General features: G+C 48.6%; 1 protein-coding gene across 1 annotated transcript in view; it reads right to left on the bottom strand.

Moving 5' to 3' along the window:
* cacna2d3 (calcium channel, voltage dependent, alpha2/delta subunit 3) overlaps positions 1-21,875 on the bottom strand; it is a gene marked incomplete at both ends in the record, with an annotated part of 138,466 nt that overhangs the window by 5,694 nt on the left and 110,897 nt on the right. The window lies entirely within an intron of this gene.

The raw sequence follows: 21,875 nt of genomic DNA, 5'->3' as shown, positions 1-21,875 counted from the left end.
TGTGCAAGTCTGTTTACAATGCTGGTCGTCTAGAGCAGTGATTCCCAACCTGGGGTCCGCGGACCCCTGGGGGTCCGCCAGGGGGCGCAGGGGGTCCGCCAGACCACAGATGATTTGAGTTTTTTTTTTTTTTTTTTTTTTTTATCATCAGAAGCATGAATAGTCTCTTCACTACAATAAAAAAATAAAGATAAATAAATAAACATCTAGACATGATTTTTGAATGTTAACAGTAGGCTACCGGGTAGCCGCTAAAACGCGAATCAGTTGACTCTATCACTTTCTGTAGCTAGCCTAGCACGCTAGTTAACTTTCTCGGCTCGTCTGCAGTCAGCCGCCAGAGGCGAAAATGTGTGACAAACGAAAAGGAGATGATGGCAGCTCATCTGCAAAAAAAGTTAGGACCTACAGCAATCGCGAAAATTACATCACCATGGGCTTCACTGAGGGACCAGACAAACGACCTGAGTGTGTGATTTGTGGAGAAAAGTTGGCAAACTCGAGCCTGAAGCCCAGCAAGCTGAAGAGACATCAGGCGTCTAAGCACCCAGAAACCGTTGGGAAGGATCCAGACTTTTTTCGGAGGAAAGAACAGTCTCTCAAGGCGAACAAGCCTGTTGATGTTAGAGTAGCGTGGAGCAGGGGTGGCAGTGATTTACTGAAGGCTACCGAAGCCTCCTTTGAGTGTTCGCTTTTAATTGCAAAAGCAAAGAAACCGCACAATATTGGCGAGCAGCTCATCAAACCAGCCTGCATCAAAATGGTTTAGAAACTGTGCGGCCCACAGGTGGCGGATAAACTAAAATCAGTACCACTCTCGAACAATGTAGTGAAATACCGAATTGATAAGATGTCAAGTGATTGCGAGCAGCAGCTGTCAGAAAAGCTTAGAAAGGGTCCATTTGCCATACAACTTGATGAAACTACAACTGTCGCAGACGAGGCTGTGCTCATCGTTTATGTGCAATATATTGAAAATGAGGATCTGAAGCAGGACATTCTCATGTCAGTCAACCTTACTACCACCACTCGAGGTGAGGATATTTTTACTGCAGTGGATTCTTACTTCATTCAACATAAATGCAAACCGTTCACCATTAGGGCCTGATTTGAGAGGATGAATACAGGATTTGAATATTGGCCAAAATTTTGAAATACATAAGGTGCAAGATTAGATTTGTTGATTGAAGGCACAAGTCAAAGAAGCATAGTGGGTCTAATTATGATGCATATGCCTGTGTATAAGCAGTTTGTTATTAAAATGACAAAAAAAAGGTATTAAACCCAGCTAGGACAGATTCTCTCTGCTACTGATTGGAATTTCCTGTCTCATATTTAGTTTAATTTGTTGCATTGATTTGTTCCATACATGCAAACCGTTCACCATTAGGGACTGATTTGAGAGGATGAATACAGGATTTGAATATTGGCCAAACATTTTGAAATGCATATGGTGCAAGATGAGATTTGTTGATTGAAGGCACAAGTTAAAGAAGCATAGTGGGTCTAATTGTGATGCATATGCCTGTGTATAAGCAGTTTGTTATTAAAATGACAAAAAAAAAAGGTATTAAACCCAGCTAGGACAGATTCTCTCTGCTACTGATTGGAATTTCCTGTCTCATATTTAGTTTAATTTGTTGCATTGATTTGTTCCATAAATGCAAACCGTTCACCATTAGGGCCTGATTTGAGAGGATGAATACAGCATTTGAATATTGGCCAAACATTTTGAAATGCATATGGTGCAAGATGAGATTTGTTGATTGAAGGCACAAGTCAAAGAAGCATAGTGGGTCTAATTGTGATGCATATGCCTGTGTATAAGCAGTTTGTTATTAAAATGAAAAAAAAAAAAAATTTTATGGTATCTTATTAGGAGGGGGTCCGCGAATTTCATCAGAGATGTTTGGGGGTCCCTGGGGGTAAAAAGGTTGGGAACCACTGGTCTAGAGTGATATTAGACACATCCCAGTGGCCGCCAATGTGTTAATGTGTATCAAGGTGGGGGTCCTAATGTGTATCAACGAGGGGGTCCTAATGTGTATCAAGGTGGAGGTCTTAATGTGTATCAAGGTGGGGGTCCTAATGTGTATCAACGAGGGGGTCCTAATGTGTATCAAGGTGGGGGTCCTAATGTGTATCAATGAGGGGGTCCTAATGTGTATCAACTGCCACATAGCTCTGGAGTCAGCCTGTTCTGCCTCTATTACTGTCCTCCTTACGTTGTATTTCGCCACCTGTCAAGTTCAAGTTTCAAGTTTCTTTAATAGTTGTCATACAGAAGTACAGAATACTTTTATACAAAATGCTTCTTACTGTTACGCTCCAGAGACTGTGCTAGACAAGATAAGTATGAAATTAAATAGTATAGCATGTAAATTAGAAGTAAAAAATGAGGTCACAGTGTTCAGTATAGACATATGTACAATGTTCGATGCAGAATAGAAGTAACTGAGTTACCATATAATATACAATATACTATGCAGTGTACTAATATACAATACTATATAGTGCAAAGCAGAAATGGGATGAGGTACAATTTAGGTACAATTTACAGTACGAGTTGTAGTGCAAATCCTTTATCAATAAATATAAAGTGTGTTTAGGTGATCTAAAGTGTGGAGAGTGGGTGCTGCAGTGTGTTGTTTGTTTAAAGTGAGTGTGTGCGTGTGGATGTGTGTGCTGTGTGCATTTGATGGTTGTTGTATAGTGTTTATTGTTCGTTGAGCAGCCTGATGGCCTGGGGATAGAAGCTTCTTCTGAGTCTTTCTGTGCTCGCCTTGAGACTCCGGTATCGCTTGCCTGACCGCAGCAGTTCAAAGAGGCAGTTGTTCGGGTGGCTGGAGTCCTTGATGATTCTCTTAGCCTTACCCCTGCACCGCTTGTTGTAAATGTTCTGGAGGGTGGGGAGCCCCCCTCCAATTGTGTGTTCGGCTGAACGTGTCACTCTTTGTAGTCTGCTTCGGTCTTGTGCAGTGCTATTCCCAAACCAGGAGGTGATGTTGCCAGTCAGGATGCTCTCTATTGTACATGAGTAGAAGTTCTTAAGGATCTTCTGACTGACTTGGAACTTCCTTAGGCGCCTGAGGAAGTAGAGGCGTTGTCGTGCCTTCTTCACAACACTGTCAATGTGTGTGGTCCATGTCAAGTCCTCGGATATGTGGGCTCCAAGGTACTTAAAACTGTTCACTCTCTCAACCGGTGCCCCGTCGATGCTGAGGGGGCTGTAGTCCTTGACCCCCGACCTCCTGAAGTCCACAATCATCTCCTTTGTTTTGCTGACATTCAGGGAGAGGCTGTTCTCCTGGCACCATCCCGCCAGGACCTTGACCTCTTCCAGGTAGGCCCTCTCGTCGTTTGCAGAGATCAGGCCCACCACTACTGTGTCGTCAGCAAATTTGATGATTGTGTTGTTACTCCGCTGAGCCACACAGTCGTGTGTGTACAGGCAGTAGAGGAGGGGACTCAGAACACAGCCCTGGGGGGCCCCTATGTTGAGGGTGATGGATGAGGAGGTGCAGTTGCCTGCTCTCACCACCTGGGGTCTGCCCGTCAGGAAGTCCAAGACCCACTGGCAGAGGTCATAGTTCAAGCCCAGGTCCCTGAGCTTGGCTATGAGTTTGGAGGGAACTATGGTATTGAATGCCGAGCTGTAGTCGATGAATAGCATTCTCACATAGTTCCCCTTCCTCTTGTCCAGGTGTGATGCTGCTGTGTGCAGCACATGGGCTATGGCGTCCTCCGTGGACCTGTTGGGGCGGTATGCAAATTGCAGGGGGTTCAGGTTGATGGGGAGGGAGGAGCAGATGTAGCCCTTTACTAGCTTCTCAAAGCACTTCATGGCTATGGAGGTGAGAGCTACAGGGCGGTAGTCGTTGAGGCAAGCAGGCTTGGATTTTTTAGGTACAGGGATGATAGTGGACTTCTTCAGGCAGGTGGGGATGACAGCCTGTTCTAAGGACAGGTTAAATATGTCAGTGAATACCGGGGCCAGTTGGTCGGCACAGACTTTTAGGACGCGGCCGGGGATGCCGTCCGGTCCTGCTGCCTTCCTGATATTCACTTTTTTAAAGGTCCGCCTCACCTCATGCTCTGTTACCCTGAACACTGAGTCTCCATCAGCAGACCCCCCCCCCCCCATTTCCGTGGCTTGTAGGCTGGTGTTGTTATTACCAGCCTCAAACCTTGCATAGAAGGTATTGAGGTCATTTGCTAAGGAGATGTCACTGTTCAGTTTGAGGGAGGTGCCTTTGTAGTCTGTCATCGTTTTGAGGCCCTGCCACATAGCTCTGGAGTCAGCCTGTTCAAACTGGAGTTACATTTTATCCCTGTAGCGCCATTTTGCCTCTATTACTGTCCTCCTTACGTTGTATCGCGCCACCTTGTGGTCATTCATGTTGCCTGCCACGAGCCCGGCGTTGTATGCTGTGGTGCGCGCTTTCAGAGCTTCACGGATGGATTTGTCTACCCAGGGCTTTTGATTTGGGTAAACTTTAATTGTGGTAGTGGGGATTGTTTCTTCCACCAAAGTACGAACAAAGTCCAGCACTGTCTCCGTGTAGTCATTAATGTTATCACGGAACACACTCCAGTCTGCGCACTCAAGTGCAGCCTGTAGCATCTCCTCTGACTCCACAGACCATTTCTGCACCTCTCGCGAGACTACCGGGGCGCGCTTGATTCTTTGTTTATATTTTGGGGTGTAGTAGAATTCCAGCCAAACTGGTGTTTATTGTACTGTATATCATGAAGCACAGAATGGCGAAAACACAGAGGTAAAATACATACACTTTTCTTCCCCCGCTCATAAAGTACAAGAAACTAGACACACCTCTGATTTAGTAATGCAGCTGCTGATTCAGGCTTCCTCTAAATCTCTGTGGAGGGGGGTTGAAACAGGCAGACGCTTATTGAGTAAGAGATAGTGTCTCGTTTGATCCTTCCTGGGAAAGTCAATAACATGGGTGATTTTACAACCCAGGGCCCTAGGCCATCTGGTCCAACAAAGAAACTGCCATGGGAAGATGCCAGTTTGTCTCTGCTGAAACAAAAGAGCAGTAAGATCAAAAGAAAAGACCATTTGAAACCACATCGTGACGCAATTCGATGTAAAACGTCACGATAAGGAGTTAGCCAATGAGAGTTGAGAGTAAGTGTCCTCCAATAGGAACACTCGAGGAGAGGTTGGAAAACGCCCGCTTGCCGTAACATTAGAGGCGGAGCCTAAATTTGATATTAGCAAAAACTCCGTACCAGGAGGATCACAACAACACACCCGAAGAGAGACCCAGGAAGCAACAAAGAACACACACCCTTTTTCTCCACAACAGACTGAGGAAACCACGCAGCAGAGAGACGGCCGCAAAAACCTACCATCTGAAGAAGCCGAGACGAGACATGCCCATAGATATTGAATATTTAGCCTAAAGTCTGGTGAACCTCGGCATAGTGAGGTCTTCCATCAGGTTTTATTGCAATTGTTCTTTCAAATCTTTGATTTGTATTGATTGAAATCCTTTTTATTAAACACGGGTTCCTTTTCAAACTGCTCGGAACTCGATTTCTTCAACCGCCGCGCCGTGTTCTCTGAAGGTGTACGGGCAGAAAACCATCACATACATGGTTATCTGCATTTGTAGTTCAGTAGTACTTCAAAGAGCTTTTTAAGGTTTAAACACAGCGCAGAGTACGAAGATTAAGCTAGGAAGTTACTACATTTTTGGTGCCGCGACCCTTGAATAGAAACGTCCGTTTTGAACGAGAACAAAAGAGAATTTTTTTTTTTTGCCTCTTTCTTCACCTCGAACGACAACAACAACAACAAATCGTCTTCGCGTAGCTCGGAGAGTTACCAAAGGTGAGTGTTATGGAGTGTACGGGTGTTCAATTCGAACCAACGGGGGGTTGCTAAAAGTATGACTGTAATTAGATATTAAATGAAATGTTCTGACCAAGGGGTAGCGACTCAAGGCTGTGTGTGATTATAGGTCCTGTGAGCAGGATTTTTAACCGCACTGTGCTGTCGTATTCCTTACAGTAAGGGAGTTAAGCACAATTTTGCGTAGTATTTTCTACAGTAGAAATTTTAGCATAAGTGAACGAGACGCTGCCCGTGGTCGGAACATTAAGAATAGGTATGGAAGTATTTAGGAACAATGTCTAGGTTTGTGCTCAGGGTTAAGCAAGGGGAACATGTGCATAGTACGCCTTATAGTATTGGCTTAAGCACATTTTGCGTAGTATTTTCTACAGTAGAAATGAAGCATGAATAGAGTCTAGTTTTACCCTGGGCACCGCCGGACGTGTTAAATTTAAACAACGATAGGCTGTAACATTAGAATGGTACGTGAGGTAGGCTCGTATGTTGCAAGCTATGCTGTAACATAGGACTCGTATGTTGCAAGCTATGCTGTAACATAGGACTCGTATGTTGCGGCGATAGGCTGTGAACATTAGAATGGTACTTAAGGTGGACTCGTATGTTGCAAGCTATGGTTAAACAATTACTAGTGTATGATGTTTGTGTATGAGTGAAAAGCGTTATGGTTAGGTTTAACATGTGTGAAGTATATAGATTAAATCTGTAAAGTGGCACTTATAATATGACTGAGAACGGTTTTTAATATTGAATCGGGTACACACGCGACGTCCAAAGTGCACACACGCAACGGCAAATGCGCCACCCAGCTTCGTGGTGGGGGGCGCGTGCGTGTCGAAGCGCGCAACATGCTACAAACGATAGCTCGTTGTGACTCGCCTGGGACGGTTTAATAATGGGGCGATAGGAGTTTAATACTGTATGTTGTGATTGAGGCGATATAGCAGTATAACTGAATGGTCGTTTGTGATGAATGAGCTGGGTGAGTTGCAGTGTGAGCTACTGTTTGCAGAGTATTGGCTGAAAGTTTGAATGTATGCAGGATGCATGATGAATGAGTGAACTCCGCTTCGGAGTGCGCGCATGCGCGCTTGTGAGAAGGGACATTGTGTGTGTGAGGCGAGTGAGACTGAAATTAATTATGATGTTGATATGAGACCACTAGATGGCGTCAGAGTACACTGGGTGGCGGTGGAGGCATTAAACTCCCGTCCTAACCAGCGTGTCATGTGTGGCTATAAAGCGATCAGATGTGTGTAGTTTTTCTCTCTCTCTCGCACTCTCTCTTTCTCTTTTTCTTTCTTTCTCTCTCTTTTTCTCTCTCTCTCTCCCTCTCTCTCTCTCTCTCTCTCTCTCTCTCACTCTCTCTCTTTTTCTCTCTCTCTTTCTTTCTATCTCTTCTTCTCTTTCTCCCGCACATGCCATTTTCTTTCACCCCCCCCCCCCCTCCCCTCCCTTAGCCCCTCTTCTTCCTGCTCTCTCTCCCCTCCTCTTCCTGCTCTCTCTCCCCTCCTCTTCCTGCTCTCTCTCCCCTCCTCTTCCTGCTCTCTCTCCCCTCCTCTTCCTGCTCTCTCTCCCCTCCTCTTCCTGCTCTCTCTCCCCTCCTCTTCCTGCTCTCTCTCCCCTCCTCTTCCTGCTCTCTCTCCCCTCCTCTTCCTGCTCTCTCTCCCCTCCTCTTCCTGCTCTCTCTCCCCTCCTCTTCCTGCTCTCTCTCCCCTCCTCTTCCTGCTCTCTCTCCCCTCCTCTTCCTGCTCTCTCTCCCCTCCTCTTCCTGCTCTCTCTCCCCTCCTCTTCCTGCTCTCTCTCCCCTCCTCTTCCTGCTCTCTCTCCCCTCCTCTTCCTGCTCTCTCTCCCCTCCTCTTCCTGCTCTCTCTCCCCTCCTCTTCCTGCTCTCTCTCCCCTCCTCTTCCTGCTCTCTCTCCCCTCCTTTTCCTGCTCTCTCTCCCCTCCTCTTCCTGCTCTCTCTCCCCTCCTCTTCCTGCTCTCTCTCCCCTCCTCTTCCTGCTCTCTCTCCCCTCCTCTTCCGGCTCTCTCTCCCCTCCTCTTCCTGCTCTCTCTCCCCTCCTCTTCCTGCTCTCTCTCCCCTCCTCTTCCTACCCCCTTCCCCTTCATCTCCTCCTCTCTCCTCTCCTCTCTTCCTCCTCCTCTCTCCTCTCTCCTTTCCTTCTTTTCCTCCTCTTTCCTCTCTCCTCTCCTTCCTCTCCTCCTCTCTCCTCTCCTTCCTCTCCTCTCTCCTCGTCTTCCTCTCTCACTCCCTCTTTTCTCTTTTTCTAGCTATCTTGCTGTTCGCTCTCTCTCCCTTCTTCTCCATAGGAGACATGGGGGCAGTGCAGGGTATGATAAATGTGTTTTATGGTGTGGAGCAGGTCTGTTCGGGACTGCGAAACCCAAACCCCCCCCCCCCCCCCCCCCCCCCCCCTCTCTTGATGTTCCTTTGAACCACCCCCCCCCCCCACTTCCCTGCTGTTCCTTTGAACCACCCCCACCCCCCCACCCCCCCCCCCCCCCCCCACTTCCCTGCTGTTCCTTTGAACCACCCCCCCCCCCCCCCACCCCCCCCCCCCCCACTTCCCTGCTGTTCCTTTGAACCACCCCCACCCCCCCCACCCCCCCCCCCCCCCACTTCCCTGCTGTTCCTTTGAACCACCCCCACCCCCCCCCCCCCCCCCCACTTCCCTGCTGTTCCTTTGACCCCCCCCCCCCCCCCCCCCCCCGCTCCATCCTGTGCCCCACATGCTGTGCCTCTCTCCACCCTCCCCCCTCTTCCGTCTGTAGACCGGCATGGAGTTACATGTGTTCCCTCTGGCCTGGTTCTCCCTTGGCCGGTGGGCGGCTACGTTGCGGCCTTTTCTACATGTCCTGGTGTTGTGTTTAGGTTGGGGTCTTCATGTCAGTAGACTGAGGGTATGTTCGGTTATAAAGTTGTGTTGTTGTTTGTGGGGATTGCAGGACATATTAGGATACGCGCCGGTGACGGAGGGGGGAGGAGGAGGACGGAACAGACAAACATGGTTCCTGGTTTGAGGGACAGTAGTAGACGGATGCTTCGGGGGGGTGCCGTGGCAATGATTTGGTTATGTGTGTTGATCGGTACTATAATGTATGATCCATACCTGCGACCTGAACAGCCAGAGGTGGTGGTAGTGGGTAGGAGGTCGCAGCCAGACCATCACGGTAATCTGTTTTTGGGGATGGCGAGGACTGTGGCTAAGGTAGCCAATAGGTCGGATTGTTATGTGTGTGGCTTAGCCCCGCTAGCAGGCGACGCAGGTCTTCCCTTGATTGCACACCCCTTAACGAAGTGTCATGCCAATGTGTTGAGGGACGAGCCTCTGCTCGGCCTATGCGACGGGGTGGGTCATGATAGGATGTTGAGGTATTTGGGCCGGGAACAGGGGTCGAATAAGGCAGTGGGTTATGGGGGTCTTAAGGACACTAGCCCCATTCCGGTGGCGTTTAGGGCGGCTGGGTTTGAGATGTGCGTAGAGGGGAAGTCAGGTGGTAGGGACGTGGGATATTTGGACGGCTGCAAGGGTGAGAGTGGAATATGGGGTAAGAATTCGGAGGCGCCGGCCCCTAGGGGGGCGTTTTGGATTTGTGGTGAGTATGCTTACGCAGCGTTGCCTATTAAGTGGAGGGGTAGGTGTGCGTTGGGGTATTTGGTGCCAGCTATGAGGGTGTCAGATGTTTTGCCAACGATTCCCAAGTCAAGGCGCAGGAGGTTTATAGATGCGGACCACTTTTTCAGGGTGGCGTTTCCCTGGTGGGGGACGTATGCGAACATGGGTGAACTAGATCATCTAGCTCGCGTGTTTGAGGATATGACGGCTAGGGAGGGGATTAGGCACCCCGAACCTCTAGCTGTCAACAGGCGGCAGTGGGCTCGCAAGAGTCTGGGCGCACGTTAAACACATTCTATAGTGCTGGGGAGAAACTGAAGGCCCTCGTGCGTAACGAGGTATGAAATAACATACCACTGTGGTACCGTCTAGTCGGCCCAGGAAACGTCGCACGTAAGTTGGTGTGGGCACTGGGTGGTACGTGGGCGACAGTCCACACCTAGGAGTAGGGCGGTGCACCGTAGGGGGCACAGCTCCTGCCATGAACAGGCAAGGCTGGCGAAAACGGTCAATATTTCCATGCCCAGAGCAAGCGGGGTGGGGACAAGACCGTCGGTTTCTAAACTGAGTGGCTGATAGGTACTACGGACAGTCAGCTGCTTGGGGTCCTGACTTGATGACGGACTATGAGGTCGCTATCGACTGGGTCGCCAGCCGGTCAGGAGAGCGTTATGACCCCTGCTTATAGTCACAGATAGCGGGACGGGGACCGTGAGTGACTGGACAGTATGGGCATAAATGCACTTGGCTCAATGTACAGTCAGGCCACGGTAACCTTACTAGCCGATACAGGGTTAGTAGGCGAGCTGTGCTTCTGTGATCAGTGTTTTTGAAAAGAAAATGCTGGGAAGCAGAGGGATGAGGGGTGTCAATTCAGAGGAATCTGAATTGTCTCTCCTAAGGTTGGAAAGGGACCCAGCCTTAAACTGCACCTGAAGGTAAGATAAGGGGACTTCTTCTGTTCATGTGAGGAGACCTTAGCCTGGAAGTGGAGGCCTGTATCCTTGGTTGGGTGAGAGGGGGTCCAGTGTAGGCGGCAATGCGGCCCTGAAAAAGCCGGTTTCCCCACACGTGGTATCTCCTGATCCTGGAGGGGAGGGGTGCATCTAAGTAGGGCAAGGAGTGCATCCGAACGGGAGGAGGGTACTCTTAACTGGAAGGAGGTTAAAAGGGTCAAAGCGTACGACCGCCAGAGGTATGGCCCTGGAGGCTCAAGAGTTACGGTCCTTAAGACTGATGGAGCTGCAGTCAAGGACGGGTTTGGACTTCCTGTTGGCGAGTTCAGGGGGCACGTGTGCATTGATTGGTCAGGAATGCTGCACATTTATCCCCGAAAATGATATAGGCGGCATACAGGAAGTTATAGAGCATTTGAAGAATATTACTAGGGAGATGCAGCCCGCGCAGGAGGACTCGTGGGAGGGCTGGGGCCAAAGTTGGTTAGGTTACATAGGATGGACAATTGTTAAGTATTTGCTGTGTGCTGTGGTGATGTTTGCGGTTATAGTAGTGTGTGTGAATGTTATCAGGGTGTGTGTGACGTACGTGTTCAAGTCTCTCGGCGCGGCTGGTTCTGCGTCGGGGGACCCACACCGCTCGGTTGCGCCTGCGTATGCAATGATGGTAATGAAGGTTGGCGCGGAGGGTGGCAGGGTGGGTGTGGGCGTTCCGATAAAGCCGTGGTGCCCGGCGTCCGCGCTGGCGACTATTCTCTGATCTGGGTGGTGGACATTCAGGGTTGGGGAGTGGGAGGGCCGGGGCGTGCGTGTGGGTGTGAGGCGGGGGACGTTCCTGGACGACCGTGCGTTGCGATTGACGGGATAGGATTGTGTGTACAATTGTGTTTTTTTTTCCCCATAGTAGGTACGTTTGGAGGGCTGTGTGATATGGGGCGGTGTGCCCGGGGTTCGGTGTTGGGTCTGGTCGGCTATGTGTGGCCGTCCGGCAGGGCACTGGACTCTGGGGATACTGGCCTGGAGCACAGGAGAGGTTGCCGGGATGCTGTCTGCTGTGTACCTGTGGTGAGGTGGGTTTAGGCCGCTGTGGAGAGGCTGTCAAGGTCTTTTCAGAAAAACAGGGTCGACACCTCACGGCGTGCGTGGCGCGGCGTCTGTGGCATTCTTTAGATTACCTCTGGGGGACACGTGTCTGGGTGACAGGTGTCCCCTGGGGGGTGTGGTACTGAAAAATGAAAAAGAATGTGAAAAAATTAATGCAACTATATTAATCATGATGTTTTTGCTTTCCGAGGGGTATCAGAATTGGAGCAGAACCAAGCGGAAGTAAAGGAGAGCGGAAATTCGAAACATAGGAACCCAGTGTGTTGACAGAGATCGAACGAGAGGAAAAACAGGGAGTAGAAACGGGTGGTATCACACACATGTATCAATTACAATTGTCTCATGTTTAAGAGTGTATGAGGAAAGTAAAAAAGATACTCGTACAGTGAATGAAAGAAACCTCTCAGGAATTTGATTAAAAAGACAGAGTAAAGTACAAGTCCGGTTGATAAATTAACAAGAACTGTTGTCATTGTGTGCTCTGATCTACAGCAGTTCGATTGGACACGCGGAACACCACAAATCAGGTAAGAATAGTAATTTCAAGGAGGACAGGAGAGAATAGGAAGGGCCCACAGTGCCACTATTGGCTGTCCGAGTAGGAGATAGTCACAAAAGCCTAGACACCTACACTTAGATAGGGATTACACAAGCTATTGTTCTGCCTGTTGCCATTGTTACGAGATAAAAGAGACAAGAGAAAAATGGGGCGGAAACGAGACAATCTAAACGCATATAAAAAGATAAAAGACAAAACAGACGCAGGTAAGTCGACCGTAATTTCGTGGATGGAAGAAAGTCCAGTACAAATTATTGCAAATGAACACGACACGACAAAAGGTAACGAATATTATTTGGACAAAGCAATTTATATATCAAAAAGATGGAATAAAAGATGGGAGCTTTGGCCAGTCGATGGTTCTTTTGATTTGGAGTTAATAACTAAAATAGGAACACTAATTGAGGTATACACCTATCGGGGTGACGAGAAGGAAAGAGCAAAGAAAAGGCTACAAGAAAATAGCTTTTTAAAAGCTTATAGACGGGAAGGTGAGAAAAGGGAAAATGAAAGGAAGGCCATTGCAAATGGCAATGATGCAGACAAGCCAGTAGAGGGGGTAGTCCAGGTCACCAGAACTCCCCAGGCCCCTGAGACAACACCTGTCACCGCCCAACGTGCGGTGCAGTTAGCCTCACCTAACCCAGCCTCCTATCTTATGGTCCAACAGGAAAGAATTGAGGAAGCTTTAGCACCCCCGCCATATGCCAGTGAGAAGGGGGAGCCGATATATCCCATCCTACCTTTGTTAGAGATGATAAGCCCTTACCAGTTGACAGATGATCTGGGGAACCTAGAGAGGGGACAAGCAAAGACATCTATTCAGCTGACAGCTAGGCAACCAGATAGATCAGACTGGAATAGGTCAGACAGAGGGGGTGTGGACGCCTCATGGCAACCAGATAGGTCAAGGTCAGACAGAGGGGGTGTGGACGCCTCATGGCAACCAGATAGGTCAAGGTCAGACAGAGAGGGTGTGGACGCCTCACGGCGACCAGAAAGGCCAGCCCAGACTGGGTCAGGCAGAGAATATGTAACCACCCAACGACCAAGGGATAGGCTAGTGATGTTTGAAGAGCAGACGGAGCGAACAAGAGTGATACAAGCAGCTGAGAGAAAGGGTAATGAAGGCTATGAGGCAATGTTAAGAGAGAAAGAGTGGGAAAGGGTGAAGAAGGCCCATGGTCTGCCTCAGAGAGAGTGTAACCCCCAGAGAGACTACCCGAGAGAGCCTGTCCACCAGCGGGAGCACCCCCAAAGCTCCCCAGCTCATATGCCCCGTACTATATCTCGAGAGCTCATTCCCCCCCAGCATTATACCTCCCCCCAACCACAGGGCCACAAGGGGGTAGCACCTGACAGTCACAAGATTGATCTCACAATACCACCACAGGTGACTAGGGTTGGAGTAGGTGAGGATCTAGAGTCTCTCGACGTCGTACTTGGGATACAGATGGGACGGATAAAAGATGATCTGACGGAGATAGAGCGGGGGCTCATGGACTTGGACCAAGATCAAACGGTCCTAGCAGAACAAAGACCCGGCCCTGAGGCCATGCAAGAGGGGGGGGAGGAATATCAGACATTCATGAGGACGCAGGCTGGCATTGAGGGGAAGCAAAAGGACCTGGAAGACAAAAGAGGAGAGAAGCAAGAGGCCCTTATGCGGATACAAGAGCGTGTACAAGAGCGTGTACAAGAGCGTGTACAGACAAGAGCCCAGACGAGAAACACGCAAGCCCCTATCCGCATGGCTCCTATAATAATAAGAGGACAGGACCTGGAATATCACCCCCTGAAGGTGTCGGACATGACATCGGTGACTGAGAAATTGCCACCCCTCGAGAATGGGGCCAATCCTTGGATTGCCAGACTGGAGGAGGTAATGGTTGGCACGGAATATGCAATGGGGGATGTCAAGAAAATATTGACAACCGTGATGGGAAAAGACTCCATGGAAAAGATACTGGAGGCGGCTCGCCTGCAAGGCCATGTGGGGACTGGAGCGCATGATGCGGACCTGTTCCTAGCGTACAGGGGAGTAACGTGGGCGGCCCTACGAGAAGCCTATCCAATGAGACTGCACGCAGACCAAATTCCGATTGGTCCTTTGGAGACATCAGGGCACCCCAGGCAATACGTACAAAAAGCCTACTCCACGTGGAAGAACACAACTGGTCGGGAGGCGGGACTTGACCCTATGCTTGAAGCCCAGTTGAGAACCAAGATTGAGAGCGGTCTCCCCATAGAGGTAAGGCAGAAATTGGACGAGGTGGTGTCATTGTCAAAGATGGCCGTGGAATTATATACAGATCAAGTAGTGCATTACGTTGAACTGTATCGGAAGAAAGAGCAAAGAGCAAAGGAGAAGGATGCAGAGCAACAACGTAAGATCATGTACCAACAGCCGACCGAGGCAGTAAAGGTAGTGGAATACCTTCAAGCCTTAGTCCAGGCGGCCCCACGACCAAGAAATGGGACAGGATATGAAGGGGAACCACAGGGACAGAGACGGGCTCAAGTGGGAACACAAGAGGGTTATGCGCCGGACCAACAACAGAGGCCGAGAGAGTGGCAACCACGGCCGAAAGGAAGAGGACAATCCCGGAATCCGGGAGGATTCCGGCCACGGGCGGTGGTGTGTTGGCAATGTGGCGGGACTGGTCATATCGCACGGGACTGTGGACAGGATTGTCAACCCGGAGAGGGAGACCAGGAAAGAACTTGGCAAGGCCAAGGTCAACCCCGAGTCCAAGACCGAAATGAGAACAATGGCCCGGTAAATCCAGCAAGAGGGCCAAATGAATCATCACTATGAAGAGGCCCAGAGAGTCCAATGGGGAGGTGTCAGCTGTCAGTGTCGTCTTTAAGGGAGGAGCCTATTGTGTGCGTAACGGTGAATGATAAATCTGTCGAGATGATGGCAGACACCGGCGCGGCTTACACGGTAGTACAACCCCAAGACGCGACGCACCTAACCTTGTCCGGTCGATATGTACGGACAATTGGATTTGAGGGAATAAACCAGCTGACGGCTGTTACCGAACCTGTGACTCTGAGATATCAAGGCAGGGAAGCGACTCTCCCTGTGCTGGTCTCGGAGAGCACACCTATTAACTTGCTCGGCCGAGATGGGCTGGGGTTACTGGGGATGGACATTAAATGTACTGCGGAGGGTTGCGTGATAGCCGAACGGGAAGACCAGTACTATCAGATGGTACAACGGATTGACAGTGAACCACCAGAGATCTATTGTCTAGGGGGATTGGACCAAGAGCTACTTGGCCCCGCCTTACAATGGGAGAAATTTATCACTGCCAATATGCCTGAAGCAAGGGATCCAAAGACCCCCTATCACTGCACTCTGCAGTATCATAGAGATGCAGACTCGTCACAGACTAAGGAGTGGCTGAGGGTGCAACCTGACAAAGTACAGCTGAATGCTACCAATATCATATTGGGGCCACAGGGAGCAGCGTTACGTATTGCACGGAGTGACTATCTGAGTAAAGAGCACGGCATAATGGATAGTGTTCCCCATGTGACTTTGAAGGTAATCAGCTCATGTGATCAACAACACATAGGCGAAATGATGAAAAAAGCTGAAGGGATAGAATTTGAACAGATGAAAGAAAACAAACGGATCTGGATAAGCCCTGATAGAAGGTTTATTAAGATCATGGTTCAAGGCACAGGGATGGGTCATCCCCGAACTGTGCAATTATCCCAAGAGACACTGGGAGAACTCCCTAATGCATCAAGCCTCCAAGAGGACATGATGGAGGCGGTGCCTGAGACGCTGTGGGCAAAGAACAGCACTGACATTGGACTAATCAAGTCCGCTCAACCTGTGAAGGTGGAGCTTAGACCTGGGGCCACCCTGCCTTGGAAGAAACAGTATCCATTGAAGGAGAAAGCAGTGGCTGGAATCGAGCCACAAATTAAAGGACTTTTAGCTGCGGGAGTCTTACGGAAAACAACTGATCCCCAGAGCAACACGCCGTTGCTACCCGTGGAGAAGCCGGATACCTCTTACCGGCTGGTGCACGATCTGAGAGCGATCAACGAGGTGTTACTTGACTATCCGTCCGATGTCCCCGACCCCCATGTGCTATTGACATTTATCCCGTCGAAAGCCGAGTACTATACAGTTATAGATTTGTGTAGTGCATATTTTAGTGTGCCCTTGAGTGAGGAGTGCCAGCATTTTTTTGGGTTTACTTATAAGGATGAACATTATGAGTATACTAGGATCCCGCAGGGACTAAAACATTCGCCACACATATTCAACAAAATCCTAAGGGAGGATTTAGAGGGGTTGGATAAAGTCATGACCTCTAGGGTCATTCAGTACATGGATGATCTGATACTGTGCGCGGACGATCAGGAAACATGTCATCGCGATTCCGTGGTACTGTTGCAACTGTTGGCGAAAAACGGCCACAAAGTGTCGTTGAAAAAGTTGCAATATTGTAAACCTAAAGTGGTCTATTTAGGACAAACAATTTCACAGGGCCATCGGGCTATTTCAGAAGAACATTTGGTGGCCATAAGGACGGCACCCAAGCCTGTGACGGTACGACAGCTAATGGGATTTCTGGGTATAATGGGGTACAGCTCTCCGTGGGTCGAGAACTATACGGAAATAGTGAAACCATTGAGAGAGATGCTGAAAGAAACGGGCGTTGATAAACTGAGCAGTAAAGTGGTATGGACCGAAGATGGCTCACGGGCATTCGAAACAATCAAGTCCCGACTGTTAGAGGCGCCGGCCTTGGCGTTGCCTAACTATACCAAGAAATTCGTACTATACGTCTCTTCTTCACCAGATCAGAAGCAGGCGTGTGCGGTGTTGGCTCAGGACACAGGGGTGGGGGCGCGACCACAGCCGATGGCGTACTACTCAATTGCCTACTCGGAAGTAGAGATGGGGATGGCTCCATGCTACCGAGAAATGGCTGGAGTGTATACGATGTACGAAAAAGCCGCAAGTATTACGATGGGATATCCAGTGGATATCATGGTGAGGCATGACTTGAAGAGTCTGTTGGAGTCCGGTAAATATGCACTGACGATGCCTCGCATTAAACACTACTACAGACTTTTGGAACAGGAAGATGTGACGTTGGTCAGGTGTTCCGTAACGAACCCGGCAGCTGACATCCCTACGCCTGAAGATGGAGAGCCCCACGACTGTTTAGTCGAAGTCGAGAGGTACTCTAAACTCAGAGCAGACTTGCAGGCATTTCCATTTGACAGTCCAGATCTGGAATTATGGACTGACGGCTCTTGTTATCGTGTTGGCGAGGGACTAAAAGCAGGTTACTCCGTGGTAAGGTCACAGGGCGAAGGATTTGTGGTGGAAAAAGCCGAAGCATTATCACAACCTTGTTCAGCCCAGTTAGCAGAATTGGTCGCACTGACGGAAGCATGTAACATGGCAGAGGGCAGAACTGTAAATATCGTAACAGACTCCGCCTATGCACATGGTACCGCCTTCTTGTTTGGCACAGTGTGGAAAGGGAGAGGATTCAAGAAAGCCGACGGAAGCGCCATAAAACATTGTAGTCAGATTAAACGTTTGTTAGAAGCAATTATGAAACCAAAGCAGGTTGCGATAATCAAGTGTGCTGCTCATCAGTCAGACGAGTCCAAGATGTCTCGAGGGAACAGAAGAGCGGACGAAGCTGCCAAGGAAGTGACAGGGGCTGACAGAGCAGGCAAGGTATTGGTTATCACACACGGAGTTGAGTTGGAGGACAAGATAACCTACAAAGAGATTTTGACTTTCCAGGAGGAGGCTAGTCAGGTGGAACGGAACCTCTGGATAACCAGGGGAGCTAGTCAGGATGATTCAGGTTTGTGGCGCGACGCCGGTGGATTTGTGGTGGCTCCTGCTGGCCTGGTCGGACTGCTGATCCACACGGCGCACGACTTTTGCCATGCGCATAAAGGAGAGGTAAGGAGAAAAATCAGAGAATATGGCTTTTGGGCGCCAGATTTGGTCAGTCAAATTGATCATGTGTTACAGAGGTGTGTAATATGTTTGAAAAACAATATACGTAAGGGGATTAGTGTGTCACCAGGACATATCCCCACGCCCAATGGCCCAATGCGAGACCTTGTAATTGATTACATTGACATGATTAAGCCCATTAATCAGAAGAGATATATTCTTGTCGTTGTCTGTCGTTTTTCAAGGTGGGTGGAGGCGTGCGCCACCCGGCACAAGGATGCAGCATCTGTGGCTAAGTTCCTGTGCCAAGAGGTAATTCCCCGTTTTGGTTTACCAGATAGAATCTCGTCGGACAATGGAAAAGAGTTTGTTGACAAAACTGTACGTTTAATACTCCAACACTTAGGCATAAAACAGCGATTGGGGGCCGTTTATCATCCGCAGAGCCAGGGGTTGGTGGAACGCATGAACGGGACACTAAAAAACAAATTGGTAAAGATCTGTCAACACACAGGCTTGAATTGGCTAAACGCTCTTCCTTTAGCTTTGATGGCTTGTCGTTCGTGCGAACTTCGCGGTCTGCGTTTGACACCGCACGAAATGATGCTAGGTCGCTGCATGGTAGTACCAGGTTTGCGCGCGACAGGCAAAGGTCCGAGTTTGGACATCCTGGACAACGACATGCGTGAGTACGTAAAATACATGTCAGAGATACACAAAAATATTCTGGTTCATGTCTCCAGTAGACAGGAGCATGAAACCGGGGAGGAGGTGAATAGGCAGACTACACCTCGAATCATACCAGGCGACTACGTTTATGTCAAAGTATTTAGACGCAAGTGGTTTGGCGCGAGACGGGAAGGGCCATACAAAGTCGTTCGAGCCACCGAGAGGGCTTTACAAGTTGAAGGATCGCCTATGTGGTTTCACGTTACTCATTGTGTAAAAGCAACCAATACGGACCAAGAATGGGAACCTGAACCACAAGACCTTGACGGTAAAACCGGGGCGTCGCAACCGTTACACGAAGGCGAAGTGAAGGCGGCGCTAACCCCAAACGATGGGGAAAACCCGGATGATTATGGCGAGCCAGACCGAGGGGGCCACGATTGGCCACCAGTAGAAGATGAAGGTTTTTTACAGGAACCAGACAGAGGAGAGGATTATGAATTGGAACATAATAACTTCTCCTCTGTGGACATGGAGAAGGTACCAGAAGAGCCAGAGGAACCAGTGCTTAGCACAAGCCCGGAACAAGATACTCGACCACAACGAGTCATCAAGAAGCCTAAACGATATACATAGGCAAAGGAAGGGATAGTGTAACTGATAGGCCTTGGAGAGGGCGTGTACATATTAATTTTTGATTTTTGATTTTTCATTAGCTAAGCTCTCTCCTTTTTTAGAAATGTTTAGATAGTAAATGCAATGTAAGGTCTTTTCTTTCAGAGTGAATTGCACAAAACAGACACATTTGGATAAAAAAACACATAAAGTATAGTCTAAAAACTGGTAATTGGTACGATCATCTTTTTGTATAAAGGGACGGACCTAGACGGAAGTGAAATTGATATAACTGATAACATTGTATATAACCTGCAAAATGAGTGGAAATTGTTAAACGGTGTGCGTGAATAGAGAACTGTGTAAATAAAAGATGGGTCCATAGTCGGTCAGTGGGGGAGGGAGTAATGTGGGTGTTGAAAGCAAATGATACTAACAAATATGGAAAATGAGTCAGAAGGAGTCTGGAAAGGTTTGGCTCTGAGGTAATTAGGTTAAACAGTAAGGTTAAGGTAATTGTAAACAGTTTGTTTGAGGAATTACTAACATGTATCTTGGGGATTATCAATCCCCAAACCGGGGAAACTGTAGTAGAATTCCAGCCAAACTGGTGTTTATTGTACTGTATATCATGAAGCACAGAATGGCGAAAACACAGAGGTAAAATACATACACTTTTCTTCCCCCGCTCATAAAGTACAAGAAACTAGACACACCTCTGATTTAGTAATGCAGCTGCTGATTCAGGCTTCCTCTAAATCTCTGTGGAGGGGGGTTGAAACAGGCAGACGCTTATTGAGTAAGAGATAGTGTCTCGTTTGATCCTTCCTGGGAAAGTCAATAACATGGGTGATTTTACAACCCAGGGCCCTAGGCCATCTGGTCCAACAAAGAAACTGCCATGGGAAGATGCCAGTTTGTCTCTGCTGAAACAAAAGAGCAGTAAGATCAAAAGAAAAGACCATTTGAAACCACATCGTGACGCAATTCGATGTAAAACGTCACGATAAGGAGTTAGCCAATGAGAGTTGAGAGTAAGTGTCCTCCAATAGGAACACTCGAGGAGAGGTTGGAAAACGCCCGCTTGCCGTAACATTAGAGGCGGAGCCTAAATTTGATATTAGCAAAAACTCCGTACCAGGAGGATCACAACAACACACCCGAAGAGAGACCCAGGAAGCAACAAAGAACACACACCCTTTTTCTCCACAACAGACTGAGGAAACCACGCAGCAGAGAGACGGCCGCAAAAACCTACCATCTGAAGAAGCCGAGACGAGACATGCCCATAGATATTGAATATTTAGCCTAAAGTCTGGTGAACCTCGGCATAGTGAGGTCTTCCATCAGGTTTTATTGCAATTGTTCTTTCAAATCTTTGATTTGTATTGATTGAAATCCTTTTTATTAAACACGGGTTCCTTTTCAAACTGCTCGGAACTCGATTTCTTCAACCGCCGCGCCGTGTTCTCTGAAGGTGTACGGGCAGAAAACCATCACATACATGGTTATCTGCATTTGTAGTTCAGTAGTACTTCAAAGAGCTTTTTAAGGTTTAAACACAGCGCAGAGTACGAAGATTAAGCTAGGAAGTTACTACAGGGGAAAGAAAGATGGCCGCATGATCAGACTTCCCGAAGCCACTAGCAGAATGAGCCTTGTATCCACACTTGAATTGCGAGTAACAGTGGTCTAAAATGTTACCGCCTCTGGTGTTACAAGTCACATGCTGATAGAAGTCCGGCAATACTCTTCTCAGATTGGCGCTATTGAAATCGCCCACTACTACAATGGCGGCGTCAACGTTAGCTGCCTGGAGTTTATTTACCTCGTCGTGGAGCTTCGAGAGCGCGTCACCTGTGTTCGCTTGTGGTGGAATATACACTCCGACCAGGATGATCGACGATGAACTCCCTCAGGAGAAAGAAAGGCCGACACTTGATGAATATATATTCCAGGTTGGGGATCAGTGGTTTGAAAGTTCCTTCACGTTGGCTGGATCGCTCCAATTGTTGTTCAACATGAAGGCTATTCCACCTCCCGCTGCTTGCCGGATTCTGCTGTACGATCCTTGCGGTGGATGAAGAAGTGTTCAGCCGGTTGGATAGCGTGGTCTGGGACGTCCGGCGTCAACCACGTCTCGATGAAGCAGAGAACATTACAATCTCTAACGTCTCTTTGGAATTGAATCCTTGCTCTGATGTCGTCTAGTTTATTGTCTATTGATTGTACATTGGCTAGCAATATACTGGGTAGTGGCGTTCGGTGTCGCCTGGTTCTCAATCTGTTACGGACACCCGCTCTCCTTCCTCGACGCCTGGTCCCTTTGTTGCGTGGGTCGAGGTATGGTCCTGATGTTCTCAAGATCTCAACAGGCCATTGTTGTGGTTCGGAAAGCTGATCCAGAGAGTAATCCAGTTGGTAAATTTCCCGTAATCCAATGTCTATGAGTGACTGACGGTCATACACATTAAATGCACCTACAGTTGGTACAAACAAAACTCTTAAAACTATA

Source organism: Notolepis coatsorum, assembly GCF_963971535.1.
Source record: "Notolepis coatsorum genome assembly, chromosome: 6".
NCBI classification, from domain to species: Eukaryota; Metazoa; Chordata; class Actinopteri; order Aulopiformes; family Paralepididae; genus Notolepis; species Notolepis coatsorum.
This window is presented reverse-complemented; position numbering and strand designations above follow the sequence as displayed.